The sequence below is a fragment of the Rhea americana genome, unplaced genomic scaffold, assembly GCF_003343005.1.
Source record: "Rhea americana isolate MKP2758 unplaced genomic scaffold, rheAme1 scaffold_163, whole genome shotgun sequence".
In the NCBI taxonomy this organism is placed as follows: domain Eukaryota; kingdom Metazoa; phylum Chordata; class Aves; order Rheiformes; family Rheidae; genus Rhea; species Rhea americana.
Window position 1 is genome coordinate 404,156 of NW_028185739.1, and position 15,144 is coordinate 419,299.

A 15,144-nucleotide genomic window follows, 5' to 3' on the forward strand; every position below is an offset into this window, starting at 1 on the left:
CGGACGCGCGCGCCGTCAGCCGCCGGAGCTGCCCCGGCCGCAGCTGCGCACCGCGGAGCAAGGGGCCCCGCAGCTCGCCTGCATCGTCCTGAGCTTTAATCCGCTCCCACTGCTGGGGGGAGACGTTCCCCCCCCCCCGGTGCAGTAACATTTCCAGGTTAAACCCTGGATTTCAGGGCCAGGATTCAGTTCCCATCTCAGCCCCGCGCTGCAACTGTGGCAAACAGTTCAGGCTTGTTTTTTCCAAGGTGCCGTGCCCCGATGAGCCCGGCGTGCAAGGCAACAGCCACAGCAAGCGCTCGGTCTCTTTGCAAACCAAATACATCCCCTCCCTCCCTCCGGCAAAACGGGGATGTTTCGGCATGGCCGCCGCAAAGCCCGCGGCTCCGAGGCCCTCGGGCAGGAAAGCGGCCGCTCCGTCCAAAGCGAAGACGATCCTCCCGCAGACACTGGCAGGCAGCTTACGGCCTYGGTGCAAATAAATAAATAAAAATAAAAATAATAATAATAAAAAGCTGACTCTCCGCGGTAGCGTGGCAACGGCCCCTCCTGCGCCGCGCGAGCCGCCCTGATCTGTATGCCTTGTCACAGCCCCGCGCCAGGCGCTGGGTTAGTGCCATGGCAACGCGCTGCTCTTTAAACACAGGAGTTTGTGCTGTGATCGCAAACAGCATTAGGCAATTTAATTAAGCAGCTGGCAAAGGAAAAACTTTGTCTGTTTGAGGCTCTTTTTTTTTTTTTTTTTTTTTTTTTTTTTTTTAATTATTATTAAATTCCAGCCTATTATGCAGCTCTGCGCCTCTGCTGTGTGGTTCGAGGGGCAGGAGGATGCTCCCGCCCCGTCCTTTCCCTGGGTTTAACCCCAAACTCGCGCAGCTCGCCCGTCACGCCAGCAGCTCTCCCTTCGGAGCCAGGCAGCCCCGAGTTTTCCCCTCAAGGGAATCACAGGGCTGGTTTACAGATCACACGGCTCGCGTCTGCCCTTGGAAACGTCTTGCAAAAGCAAACAGGAAGAGCTGGCTGATCCCCGCTCCGGATCGCTGGAATAAAGAAAGGGCTGGCGAGATGGATTCGCATTCTCAGCTCGTAGCCAAATTGGTCTTTACTCTGTAAAATTTGCATCGTTTAATGAAATTCATGCTGCATTGGACTGCACCTCACTGCACTTTTGGAAGCTTCCCCAAGGCGCAGCAACGTGCCCGGGCTGCGGGAGGAGCTGAACCCCCCGCGCGTGGCCTGCGCCCGCACCAGCAGTCAGACCCCTCTCCCCAGCTCTGACGTGCTTGCAGTCGTGCTTCAATAAGTATTATTTCCCTCGCCTRTTGGCGACCGGGTGCCTCATTTCGCTGCACCGTGGCGTTACTGTATCGTAAGGAAGAGCGAACGATTTCTCCCACGCCACCCGTAATTTTACAAGCCCCGCTGCCTCCCCATCTCCCGCACAACCCGCAGCGTCCTGCTCCGTTCCGCTCCCCGACGCGGCCCGTTTCGCAGCTCCGGCCCTCGCTGCTCCCTCCCGCCCCCCCGGGAGAGGCTGCGGGCGCTGCTCCGGCCGCAGGCGTATCAGCGGCTTTGGGCTGCTGCCGTTGCCCTTTCCAGCTGTGGCTGTGCTGTGTCACTGTTTGCAGCGAGCTATCTCCAGGATCTTGTTTCCTGAGTGGCAAGAGCTAATTTAGAGCGTAAAAGCCGTCGCTGGGCCCCCCAGAGCCTAGCGCATGGTTTCAAATGGCATTCGGCTCCTGAAGCMCCCGGAGGCTTCGGCAGTCGCTGTCTGTGATCAGCATCGCTCGGCGTCGCGGGCACGCGGAGCCGCGGCTTCGGTGCTCCCGGCAGCCGCGCTGAGCCRCGTTCCCACGTCCTCCGTGCCCACGGCAGCGGCCAGGACGCGAGCCAGGCTTCCCGGTCGCCGTGTCCGGAGCTCGTCTCAAAGCCTCTGCCTTCCCGAGGAGCGGGTCCCTGGGACCGCGCAGCCGGCGCTGCCTGTGACTACGCTCGCAGTAAAACCGAGGGCGGACTGGGCAGCCGGCCGCTCGCACGGGTAGAGGATCAAACTCCCCGCACATCTGCTGGCAGCGCCGATCCTTCCCGCTCCCAGAAATGCGGGTGGGTTTCCAAGCTGGATGCAGGGAGGTGCAAGTCTGTCTGTCCTGCATGCCAGCGGGGGGAWGGCGAGGGGGACGGAGGAGCGTCTGCAAGGCTGCACGCGGTGCCGGCATCGCCCCTGCCAAAGGGGAAGGGGACGGGTCCTGCTGAGCCGCGTACGGGACTCTGGGGTCCCCGGGGAGCTTGTTTCAGTGCCTCGCTCCTCCTTTGCCTGGGCAGCTCGTACGGGGCTGCAAACGGGGTGCATGCCCGCAGCAGCAACGTGCACCCTGAACTGCAGTGTGCTCCCTCACCAGCAACGTGCACCCCGGCCAGCAACGTGCACCCCGGCCGGCATCGCACGGGTCCCTTTGCGCCCGGCAGGGCTGGAGGCGCCGGGAGCCGGTGCCAGCCTGGCTCCCCTCCCCGGAGCGGCTCGCTCGTCCCTTGCGAGGCAGCGGGAGCTGCGCCGCGGGCACAGCCCGGCCCCCGCGCCGCCGCGGAGAGACGGCCAGCCCCGGCCCCGTAACGAGACCCCTYGGCTCGCTCCCCGCCGCGCGAGCAGCGGCGTGCTAAATAATTCAGGTGCATTCCTGAACTGCCTAGAAAACACCTCCAGCTCTTTCCTAACAAGCTCGGCGCAGAGCCGGAGCCAGCGCCGGCGGGAGAGGGCAGAGCCGGCGAAGGCAGGGCCGGGCGCGCCGGCACGGCGCTCCCCACGGCTCGTCCGTGCCGGAGAGCGTAACCTCGGCCAGGCTGGCTGCAAAGCCCAGGTTTAATATTTGCTCGGCAACCTTCTGCGAGGGGGTTAAGCCCGCGGGACCGGAGCCGCCTGTCTCCTGGTGCCTATCGACTGCTTTTTGTGCTAATGCTTCCGGGCCRCAGCAGGAAAAGAGGGTGAAAATGAACAGAGAGAGGAAATAGTGGGAAAAAAGGGGGAAAAAGGAGGGAGGCGGAAAGATTCCCTGCGGGCTGAGGCACTACGTTGGGTCGATCTCACTGCTGCAACTTCCCACCCAACTTGCCGAGAGCTGCTGAGCTGCTCTCCAGGCCGGGCGCTTGCCGGAGGCCCTCGGGACCGCACGGGTGGCTGCGTCCCACGGGCCTGCCCCGCTCCCGCTTTCGGGGATCGGCAGCACCACGTCAAAGCGAATGCCGAGCGCTCGGGCCGCAGCCCAGCAAGGCGAGCGCGCCGGCTTGTTTGGAAAGCCCGAGCCTGGAAAGCGGAGCAGCCCTGAGTCCCAGGCGGCCCCATCAATTCCAGCTAATAAAAAGGATATTTCACACATCAGGCACTTCGCAGACGCTTTAATGAGAGCAAACAAAGGCTCTGGGATGCAGATTAGGGGATGCAGAAACGCGGCTCCSGGGCCGGCTGCGGCTCGTCGCGGCTCGTCCCCTTCGCCGACCCGGTGCCCCGGCGGCTGCCCCGTCCCCGCGCCGCGGCTCGGCCACGCGCGACGCTCCAGGCAAAGCCGCCTCGGGTTTCCCGCAGAGCCCGACCGGGTCCCCGGGGCTGCCCCACGGCTGGCAACGCCGGAGCCTGGGCCGCCTCCGGGCGCGCTTCCCGCCCGCTCCGCTGTCTCGGGCATAGTCAGGAACGCGGGTTTTTCCAAGCAAAGTGAAATCCCGTGCCGTAGCACTACGAAATCCAGCACCCCCTGCCCAGCAGGGCCAGCGCCGGGTGCCCGGCCACGCACGCGAGGRCGAGGGGACCCTGGGCACGCGCTGCGCCGGGCCGAGCACCCGTCAAGACAGCAAACGCTTCCCCGAAGCCGGGCGGCGATCACGGCGCGCTCAGAGGGATGAAGTTTGCCAGCGCTTTCCTCGCCCTGCGCAGCTACGGGAAAAAATCATGGTTTTGAAGCAGACGGAGCCCAAAGGAGAGCCCAGGTGGCTAGAGCTCAGCTCCCGCGCGATAACCCCCGGGCGGAGCGCGGCTGGACGTGGCGCTGGAGCCCGCGTCTCAGCTGCACGGGTCTCCAGCCAGCTCAAAAGCTCGGAGCAACTCGGAGCAGCACTGCGTCGCGCAAGCAAACAAGGTGCTGGGGCCGTGCAAGGGTCCCCGCTCGAACGGCTGCGACCCCGCGTGGGAAGATGCCCCCCAGCGCCTCCAAAGCAAACGGGGCTCAGCAGAGGAAAAACAGGGCAAACAAAGCAAAAATAGACTGTTAATTGGATCCGTTCATTGCTTCAGCTCCAGTGCCTTTACCARGCGCTTAAAACCACGGGAGTGCTCCATCTGAGCCAGACTTCTGCTGCTTCTGGTGTGGACTGCCCAGAAAGGGAAGCATCACTGGAAGAGTTAATTTTTTTTCCTTCCCTTTTCCTGAAGGAGAGATTTCATGCCATGCTGAATAAATAAAATAATGTGATATTATAAAAGACTGCAGCACAGTATATTAGATACCACAGCACTGTTGCAGGGCGTCTGTCAGCACTAATCACGATGACTGATGACTTATCAAGAACGGACTTGACATTTCCAAATGAGCTGCTTTGATAGGGACGTCATTCAAAACAGATCTAAACTAAAATAATAATAATAACAACAATAATAATAAAACGGATAGGAACAGGAAGAAAAACAGAAAACACTTGCCGCCTTTGTCCCATCTTTTTTAGAGTTCCCAGCTTGGCAGCAGGATAATCCRGTGTTGGGCTGGGACTGGGAGAGCTGCAGGAAGACTGACGGGGGGTGCCCAAATCCTCCCTCCAGAAGCAAAACTTTGCTAAGACACAGCAACAGCCCGAATCCCCCTTCAGATGCGACAGACGCCCGGGATGCACGGAGCAGAGCGCAGCCCCGCTCCGATCCGCACCGAAGCGGGCGGGTGCTGAGCCGCGACTCTGCCTCGGCTGCGGCGCCGAGTCTCCCTGCCGTTTCCTCTAGGCGCTGTGCRAATACTTGAATTACTTCAAATAATACCACAGCGCTTTCTTGCTCTTCTGGAGAGGCGAGTTTGCAAGGGATACAGGATCCCTCTYGAAAAATTTCGGGCTGGGGCTAGTTGCAGCAGCGATGCCCGCGCGGCTGGGGAAGTCCTCCCGCCGGCCAGGGCCGCCTCCGCGCAGCGGCGGAGCGAGGCGACGTAGGAAGAAAACCTGCACGCGGGTTTTCACCGGAGGCTTCCCGACTCCCGTCGCGTTTGGTTCCCGTCGCGCCTCCCCGGAGCCCCGCGCGGGAGCCGCTGCAGGCGCCGCGGGAGGACGGGCGGGGAGAGACGGCCCCGGGGCTACTTATCTCCAGAGAACTGACAAAATATTGTYTTTTTAGGAAAAGAAAAAAAAAGAAGGAAGACGCACAGAAGATACTGTTCGCATGACTGAGCTCCGAGGAGATATTCATCCACTCACGTCAAAGAGAGCGAGAGGAACTGTTTTCGGAGGAACTTTCAGATGTGTCATTTCGGGTTCCAAAGGGCTGTAAAACATCAGGCAGATTATGCATGTGTGTGTGTATGTATGTGTATTAAGAAAAAAAAAAGATAAAGAAAGGAAATTCCAAGGGCCATTTTCAAGCAAAAACCTACTGTGGAAATGACACGGCAAGGATGCCCTGTTGCAGGCAGCCAAGACGCTCTTTAGACGGGCTCAGGCCTTCTAGCAGTGATTTTAATTGTTTTTAGCTTCCAGCGAGCTGGGCTTTGACCTGCGTTGTGCAGACGGCTGCCCGAATCAGCACCGAGCAAGCCCGGGGCGGCTGCAGAGCCCGTCGGGTCGAGGGCCGCGGGGACGGACCGCAGACACGGACTAACCTGGCGGCAGCGAAAGGAAGGGGCCGGGAGGCGGGCGGCTCCGCGCAGCTGCCCCGGCTCGGCGGGCTTCGCTCGCCCCTGCCCCTCCGGGCACGGCTCAGCCTCCRGCCGACGCTGCGCCACGGACCCACTTGGTATTCGAGAACCAGCAACCGCCTTCTTCAATCTAAATTAAGCATTAAAGCGCAAGGCAATTCAGCGTGAGAGCAGGAATTCATCAGAAAACGTAGCTAGATCCAAAAGGTGCTGCAGACGATAACGCAACGGCAACGCGGGGCCGGGAGAGGGCTGCAGACAGAGCCGTACAAGCAGCAGCCAGGTAAAATCAGGAGGAGGAAAAAATCAGTGTATTATTTTAGATGAAGATTAAACGACAACTCCTGGCTTCAAAGGGCACGCGAGAGAGGCGAACAGGCGGCGACAAACCAGGATGCACTTCCCTTAAATAAAACTTCCACTGGCCGCGATATCTGCAAACAAGCCGCCCGCGATGGGAATCGASGGCTTTCCCCGGGTGCCCCCGGGCGCCGGGGGGCCGCGGCCCCGCRGCACGAGGCGGAGCAGCAGCGCGGGGGAACCACTTTAGCCTTCATTAGGCCAAATTAAAATCAGAAGTGAGATGACAATTACAATTTGCGAGCGGCTGACGGTTTGTCTCGGCAGCTGATCGTTGCGCAGATTGGGAAAATTAAYTGCTCGCGGTCCCAGGTGGGTCGGCTCCGAACCGCGGCTCCGGCACCCCTCCGGCTTTCCGGCAGCCCCGGGGCCGCGATGCTCTGCCCACGGGGGCTGCGGCCCCGGCGACTTCCCCAACCGCCCTCTCCAGCACAGAAACGGGGACGCCGGGGAGCCGCCGGGACGGAGGAGGGAGCAGCCGCGGGGAGTCCCACCTTTCCCTCCCGGGAGACGGCGCTGCCTCCTCCCACCCAGGGCTATTTTGAGAGGAGACGCGCTGCCGCTGCCGCGTTTGGATGTCGATCCCTCCAGAGGGATAAATCGAGGCTCTTCAAACCTTCCTCGTGGAGGGAGGGGCGGGCGGGGGAGGAACAGGTTATTAAACAAAGCCTACAAAAACGGAAAGAGTTCCTGAGCGCAATTAAAATCCAAACCGTGGTGGGACGGCTGCTGTTATTTCTCTAGAGACGGCTGTTGTTGGAAACAGTATTTCTCCAGCGAAGCGGCGTCGCTGCAGGCGGGGAGCGTTTCAAAGGCAGAGCGAAGAGCAGGCGAGGCGCAGGAGGGCCAGAAACCTTGCTCGGCCCTCGGTTTGCTGCGCCGCGTCCTAGAGCACCTGGAGCGAGAGCAGGGGCAACCAGGGAGGAAAGAGCCAGGGGAAGCGYGGCCAGCGCGGGGACCTGCTTCCTTCGTTTGCACGGCAAGTCGCTGCGGATCCGCACGGCGGCTGCTCGTCCCCCGGTCACGGCAAGCAGCCCGACACCAGCGTGGTTGCACCAGCGCTGGGACGTCTCTTAGGTCCCTCAGAGGCCTCCTGCAGAGACAGGTCCCACCGGCGCCGGCGGGCAGGAGCGCCGCGGGGCCGCTCTGTGCGCGCAACGCGGGGCGAGCTGGAGCCCAGCCCGGCTCCATTTCATCTTCAGCACAAGAAAGGTCAGGATGGCAATGCGGCTGCTTGTAAGTGCTGCGAAATCAGGCTTAATTTCTAATTAAGGAGAAGTCTCTCCTCGTTATCTTCCCGGAGCGTTCGAGCCTCCTTGGGCTGTGTGGTTGCACTTTGGGCCGGAGTCACAAAGCAGCTGCTGGGGGCTCTGGTGTGTCCCCCCACGGAGGACACGATGGCCTCTGGAGCCCGAAGGGAGCAGGGCATGCAGGTACTCGAGGTGTTCCCGGGGGGCTGAAGCTGCCCAGCGCATGGCTGGACTCTGCTGCTGCTTCCCACAGCAGCCTGGCGAGCTCCCGGCCACCAGCATCTCCAAGCCGGTTCCTCCACTCTGGCGAGGAGCCTCTTCTCCTCCAGGGAGGAAAGTCAGCGCCTGCAGCTGCTGCAGCGCTTGGCCCTCCCTTAGGTGCTCCATTGCCACGACRCCCCTGGAGATACCTACACGACCGGATGATCTCTGGAGATCCCTTCCAACCTCAACCATTCTGCGACATGATGTCCCACCAAAGCCACCCCGTGCAGGCTGGCAAACGCCCAGCCACCAGCCAGGGGTGCTTTCTCCCTTCCCCATGCTGCTGGCCAGCAGAAACCCCAGCGGGTTCAACGGCAGCATGCGGTATCCCATTTCGGCCCCAGAAAACGTTGTTCCAGGTTGGATCCGAAACGACGGCCCACGCCATTCGAGGTCCCCTGGGATCTCCAAGGGCTYTGCAGTCGCGCGCGTGAAAGCGCTGGCTGGGCTAGACCCGCTCCCAGCCCGCGCGCCTCCAGCGGGCCACGCTCCTTCCACCCACCCGCACCCCRCACCCCGCAGCAGGGCCACCGCGCCCCAGCGCCGGGACGCTCTCCCAGGGCACCCACGCGGTGCTCGGGCACACGACACCGGCGCGGAGCAGCGGGCACCGGCGAGAGGATCTCCCCTCCAGCACGCAAGCAATCAAGGCGAACCACTTCGAACACTGAACAGCGCTAGAAATTGGGTCTCTGATTGTAAAATAATAATAATAATAATAAAAAGCCTTGGGGAAAAGCAAACACGACRCTGGCTTCCTGGCAGAGGCAGCGAGTCCTTCTGCTACCCCGCTGGCCGGGGCGAGGAGGAAGAGGAAGCTCTTGTGACCAAAAGCAAAGACGAGGTGACGCTTCCCGGGCTGGTTTTGGCCCGGCAAACGTGGGGCAACGCCCCCCCCCCCAGCCTGGCAGCCAGCAGTGTTCCCACGACGTCCCTTGAGTTCCCACTCACGCAGATTTCTGCTCCGGGTTAAACGTTTCGGCCGGTAATTGCAATCCCAACGTTTCAGCACCTGACTCGGAGGTGACAGCCCCAAAGAACGAGTCGGCGGCGGGCGGGCTCGGCGGTGCCGCGCGGGCAGCGCCCGGCGCGCGGGGCCGGGCCGGGAGGTGCTGCAGCGCTGCGAGCAGCCGACAGGCAGTAGCAGGAGGTGACGCATGAGCGTAACAACCGATTTTAGGGCTACATATGAGCTCAGCACTCGGAAACCGGCCCCCAGGTGAGGGCAAAAATAATCTCTACACCTGAAAAAGACTTTGGGCTGCCTTTTGCAGCTCCRTGGTGGCATGCCAGGGGCTGCATCCAGCGACCGCTGTGCAAGACCTTGCACGTGGTGATGGATGTCGGCTCCTGCAGCGCTGGGCTGTGCATCGACCCCGTGCACCAGTGGGGTGGGACAGGCTCAGCGCGGTCCCCCGTGGTCACAGCAGGGTCCCTCTTGCTTCTCCTGGGGCAGCAAGCCACGATTTGCCACCTGCCTCTTGCAAAAGGCTGGATTGCAGATCCCAGTCTATTCCTTCCCCTTGGGAAGCACCAGAGGAGGCGGCTGCTCCCGCGGGAGGTGGGAGCAGCAGCCCCAGCCAGGCCTGGGCTCTGAGGGATGGGTCTGCAAACAGGGGGAGCCGAGAGGGGGGTGAGGGGCGGCAAGCTGGTCTTCTGCAGCCCCCAAAGCTGTAAATTACCACAAATGCCAATAAGTCATTAGGAATCACAAGAAAAATGTAAGGTTGTCATAGCAACTGCCGCGCACAGCTTTCGGGGCTGCTTCCCCTCTTCCTCAGGTGCTCCACAGCCGGGGCCGGCGGCAGGGTCCCCCCGGAGGCAGCCACGGCCGGGAGCCGTGCTGGCATCGCTCCTCCTTGCTTTTGGGTGCCCAGCAACACCCCGGGGAGCAGAGGGGCTCTGCCACCGGCACAGACCCTGGAGACACTTCCCACAAGAGGAYGGGCGAAGGGACGGGGGCCACCGAGTCCCCTCGGCCCGTGCGGGGGGGGGGGCCTGGGCAGCAACCCCTGGGTGCCCAAGGGACCGAGGAGGATCCCTCCCCAAACAGGAGATGGGGGTAACTTTGCATGGGCGAGGAATTTTTATTTATTCTTTGCAAATTCATCTCCAATTTATTTTAAATTAAACTGTCTAACTGACTGCTTAGAGCCTGATGGCCAGGGGAATTGAGAGTGGAAGAGAGGGAGGGAATCAGCCTGCAGGAAAGGGAGACGGTTGGTTACAGGTGACCWGTCCTCCGGCACGGCTGCTTTTGGAGGGTGCAGAGCCAGGGGCTGAGCCTTCGAGCGCAGAAGTGACCCTAAAGTTCTATATTCCCTGGAGGAATTACAGGAACAAGGGACACGTAAAGAGGCAAAGTGCATCCAGCTGCTCCTCCACGCAGCCGCCTTGCACTGGCCCACGAACCCTCGTTTCCAGGGCTGCCACGTGCTGTCGCAGCTGGGTCCCTAAGCCCTGCAGCGGGGCAGGATCCAGCCTTGGACCCTTCCCCAGCACTCACCACCGCTTTCACGTGCACTTTAGAAAAATGCAACCTTTCCCTGTTCTGGTTTCCCCTCCTTTCTATTTCCTGCCCTTTTCTTGCCCCTCGCAACATCCACAGCAGCAAATTAGAGGCTGGCTTTCCGCAGGGCGCCTGGGTTGCAGAATAACCGCCTTTCCCCTCCTGCCTCGGTGCCGTCCTTCCCCGGAGATCTGCCTTCCAGAGCGGTCGCTAGCAGGAAAACCTTGTTCCCATCCTCATCAGAAGGAGAGCGCCACGAGGGCTCTCCAGTTTGCCCTTAATTCAGAAAAATTGCTCCTCTCCTTGGGATCTTGCCGGTTTATTTGCAAGACTTGTTCTCCCCTGGGTTTCCGTCAGCGGAGCGCCGCGGGGGGCAATCGYGCGGTTGTGTTATTTACGGGCGCTGCCCGAGGAGACCCCTCGCACCCCGGACTTTGCAGCACCCCTCGCCCYGCCGGCGGCCAAACCCCGAGCTGACGCGGAGGACGCAAGCACGTGCCGTCCGCAGCAAGCAGCGCCGCCAGGCAATACCGTAGCGCATATCACCCGTGTCTCCTCCGAGCGCACCCACGATTTCCCGGAGGCGGGTGACTTTGCACATTGCTCTCACCCACATCGGCACCCTTAAAAACACGCAATAAAGCACAGCGCAGCGCGGGGCTTCGTGCGGACGCCGCRCGGCCGAGGCCCCTCCGCAGGCGGGACCCCCAAGCGCCGCCTCGCCCCAGCCGCATCCCAGCGCCGCAAGCGATTGCTTTTGAACACGAGCAGCCCTGGATGTTTAACTGCCGTTAAAACACGAGTGCAACGGGGAAAAACGCGGCACTCGCCAAATAGGAAGGGACAACGGCAGCCYGCACGTCAAGCCCGGCGACCCTCCGCGGGCCGCGAGGGGCTGCAGGCCCACGCGGGCTTCGCGAGTCAAGCGAGCTGCTTTGATTAGGCGTTTCCAAGCGAGCTTTTGAAAACCACCGAACCATTGAATTAAATTTAACAATGATACTTTGAAAGAGTGACAGACACCCTATTAAACTGTTTATTCCAGCCCAAAATGAATTGGTTCTTTTTTTTTTGTTTCACAAATAAAACCCAGCACTTCCCCCCCATTTCCAGCAGACTGACGCTAGTACTTCTTCGTTTTCCCAGGGCGTTGATGTCTCTTCCCAGTACCGCTGGGGCGCGGGGCTGAAGGAGGAGCAGGGAGTAAAGCTTCCCATGGGGGAAAGGTGCTTTCGCCACTTGCAACTAGGGAGCTGGTTCCTTTCTGCCTTTTAGAAAGGCTGGTTAAAAGGCAAAAACCTTTATGCTGATTACAAATTCCTCCCTGACGAAGGCTTTGAAATTCAAAGCCAGCGTTATTACGTTTCACGGAAGCGCAGTGGCCTGTCTTCATGCAAAACAGTTTTCCCTGCTCGAACCCGAGCGCAGACTTGGCTGAGATTTGGTCAACGGGAAGGACGAAGCGAGTCACGCTCAGACCTCACCCGCCAAGTCTAATCTTGGAGGGAGTTTTTTTATTTTTTATGACTGGTTATAAATGCCACAAAATAYGGTTTTATAATAGCACCTGGGATAGGCTTTTAAATCCAATGGGCAGCTCTGGAGCCTGTAGAGGGTCAGAAGATACCAGAGTATTTATAAGCTGCTAGAGGAGGGAAGCTGGCGTTAATTCTGAATTGGTGAATAATTTATCACAAGTAATTTATTGACTAAGTTTGTCTCTTTTCGCTGTCTGGGTGAAAAGCACCCCGGTGCCGAGAGCCAGCACAARACTTAGGCACCACTTAAGTCCCAATTAAGCCCTTTGTGAATTGTCTGGGAACGGATCCCAGTTTTCCCATATTTATTTGTAATTCAGAATTACACGCCAAACAGAGTCGACGCATAATTCCTGCTCTGCCTCGGTGTTTGCAAACAGCTCCCAGGGAGCGACGGCGGCGAGGCCTCGAGCCGTCCCCCGGGACCCCGCGCTGGGACGGCGCCTTTCGCCGAAGCAGGTTTCCYGGCCGGATCGCGAGCGGCGGCGGGGGGCTGGACGGGGGTCCCGGGCTCCCCCCGCCTCTCCCTAGCCAGCCGCCACTGGGCTGCGACGCTCTGAGGTGCAACTGGAGCAATTTCCTTGCCCATTTACTGCCTTCCTAAAACCCACCCATCAGAACGGCCTTTTGCAAAACCCGCTATAAATATATTGACTRCAAAACAGCCTAGTCCCTCAGCAGTCTCCAAAGCCACATATATATTTTACTACCTATAAGTGACTGATGCTCTGGAGCAGCTTCAGGCTTCCAAAGCGCCATCCCCGGCCCACCAGGAAGGTCCCGGAGGAGCCGGCAAGCACGTGGGGAGCAGGGCAGACCCGCGGGCTGGCACGGCCGAGGGAGGCGATGCCCCGGACCGCCGACGCCTTCGCGTTGCAGCAATCGCCCGGAAAAGTCCTGGCTGCRAAAGCTCACGGCCAAAGCGCACGTTTTGCACGGCCCCAGCGAGCGGCCCCAGCCTGCMGGCAGCCTCCAAGCCCCCGGGCGCCTCGTGGGGGGTGATGGAGCCCGCAATGAATCTGCAACCCAGCGTCCCCACGCAGCGCTTTAGCCACCAAGACCGGCTCCCTGCTTAAGAGCAAGCTTTACGCTCATCTAAATTTAATGTTTTTCCATTTCCGATCCACTCCAAGCAAGCACGAGGCAGCGTTCTCCTGCGCAGCAGCATCCATAACTCCCCCTTCCCTCGGCTCTCCCGGCCAGAGGCGGGAAGAAGCCTGCGGTTTTCAATGCCAGCCCCGGAGGAGGGCACCTCCAGGAGGCCGTTTGGGAGGACCCGAGGCACMGGCACCTCCCGCGCATGCCCGGGAATAAATAAAGGGAGAGAGCCTGGGGAGCGTTTCCAGGAAAAGCATTCCCGGGAGAYGGCCCTGGCCTGGCAGAGGTGCTGCCTGGGTGGCAGGAAGCTCCCAGGCTTGCAGGTGCCCACCTGGACGAGCCCAGGACCTGCCTGGCGTCCTCGTCCCCATCCCGGCCAGGCTCCGGCAGCTGGACGGCGGCGACGAGCGATCCACCGCCGATCTCTCTTGGAGCTGCTCGGCGCCGGGAAGCGCTGCCCTCCTGGCCCACACTGAACCATGCCGGGCGGCCGGGCTTCCCCAGGGCGGCAATTACACAGCCTAAGACATGGTGCCATCAGAAAAGTAGTTTTTTGCTGATGCTTTGTCCCTGCGCTGCCGGGACCCTGGGAAGAGCTTTCCCCAGAGCTGCGAGGCGGATCGGGAGGATCCCACCCCAGCCCCGCATGGCAGCGGGGAGCTGGGCACGGCCTCCCAGCTCCCAAATCCCAATGGAAACCCACAAGAAGAGAAGCTGCCGGAGCAGTCAACACTTGGGGAAACTTGTGCTGTGCTGGCTGCATCGCGTCACCCCGTGGCTGCGTCGGGCTCAGGCTTTTGCAGATAGCCGAGAAAAATCTGCTTCCCAGCGTTGCTGCAAGCTTCCCTGCACCGGGCTGCGGGCTCGGGGCTGCTTGTGCACCGACTGACGGCAGGAATCGCGCCCTGGCCCGGCACCGCGACCCAAGCGCGGGGTGAAACCCAGGCAACGCAACGCGCTTGGCCCCGTTTCTCCCCGCCGGCCCCGTGGGTCCTGGCTCAGGGAACCGGATCCTCGTGGCCAGGGCGACAAGGGCTCCTACTTTCCCCCCCCCCCCAGCTTCCAGCAAAAGCCTCCCTGAAAACACAGTTCCGAAGGGCCTTTTCCCACCTTGCAGCGCCCAACCCAGAGCAACCCCTGCTCTCCCCCAAGGCCCCGCCGGGACGAGCCCCGAGGGGCAGAGGCCTTGGTCCCCTTCCCCACCCTGGTGGCAGCTCCCAAATCCCCTTGTACGGGCTGTGGCAGGAGGAAAAGGTGGGAGGAAAGAGGAGAGGAGAGGAGAGGAGATCTCCGAGCGCAGTCCACCACCCTCCCCTCCGGGGCCGCCGGGTGCCGCGGGGCCCCAGTGCATGGCGGAGGCTGCGCGCCTGCAGCCGGGGAGCGAAACGAGCAAACAGCGGAGCCCTCGCTCAGCGCCCGCCCGGCGTTTCTCGTGCCCGGAGGGGACRGGGAGCGGGGGACCCCATCGCCCGGGCTCCGCATCTCCTTCCCCGCCCGCGGCGCCCCGCGTCGGCTGCTCCGGGGCTGCTCCCACGATCACCTCTGCCGTCTGCCAAGGCAGCCTGCCCTCTGCCACGCGTGGGCCGTGCCCGGCACCGGCGGGCTGGGAAGGAGCCAGGGAGACCGGAGGCAGACGGGGATGCTGAAGGCAGCGTCTTCCCTGCACCCGTCGTCCCTCCTCGAACGGCTCCCGCCGGGCTCAGGCACCGAGGGGTTAACGCACCGAAAGCGCCGCTCGCTCGCTCGCTCGCCGGTGCCTGGATGCTGGATTTGGGTCTCGGCGAGACCAGCGCAAGCCCACGGCGTTGCCGCGGGGCTCGCCGCCGTTTCCCCACGTTGCACCAGCGCTCGGGCGAGGATCTGCCCCGTCCGGGGGAGATCCCAGAGCGCGAACCGGCTCCCGACATCCGCGCAGCAGGAACCCTCCCTTCCCTCCGCCGCTTGCCCCTCCCGGACCAGCGCGGCTGTGAGGCACCGATGCCGCACGCATTTCCTATTTCCATCTGCTTATTTTTTCGTAAACACACAATTCACCATCCATCCCAGAGACTAGAGCGAAAGCAAAGCTCTGAAAGGAAGAGGGGGGAAAAAATCCCCCAAACAAACTGCCAAGCTCCGGGCACAGGAGACCCCCGAGCCGCGCTCGCCCCCCGCCACCCCGCCGCCGGGGCCCCCGCTTACCCTCGGGCTCTGGTGCCGGCCGCGCCGTCACGGGGCCGGGCGCTGCCCGCCGCGGCCGCCCGCGCATC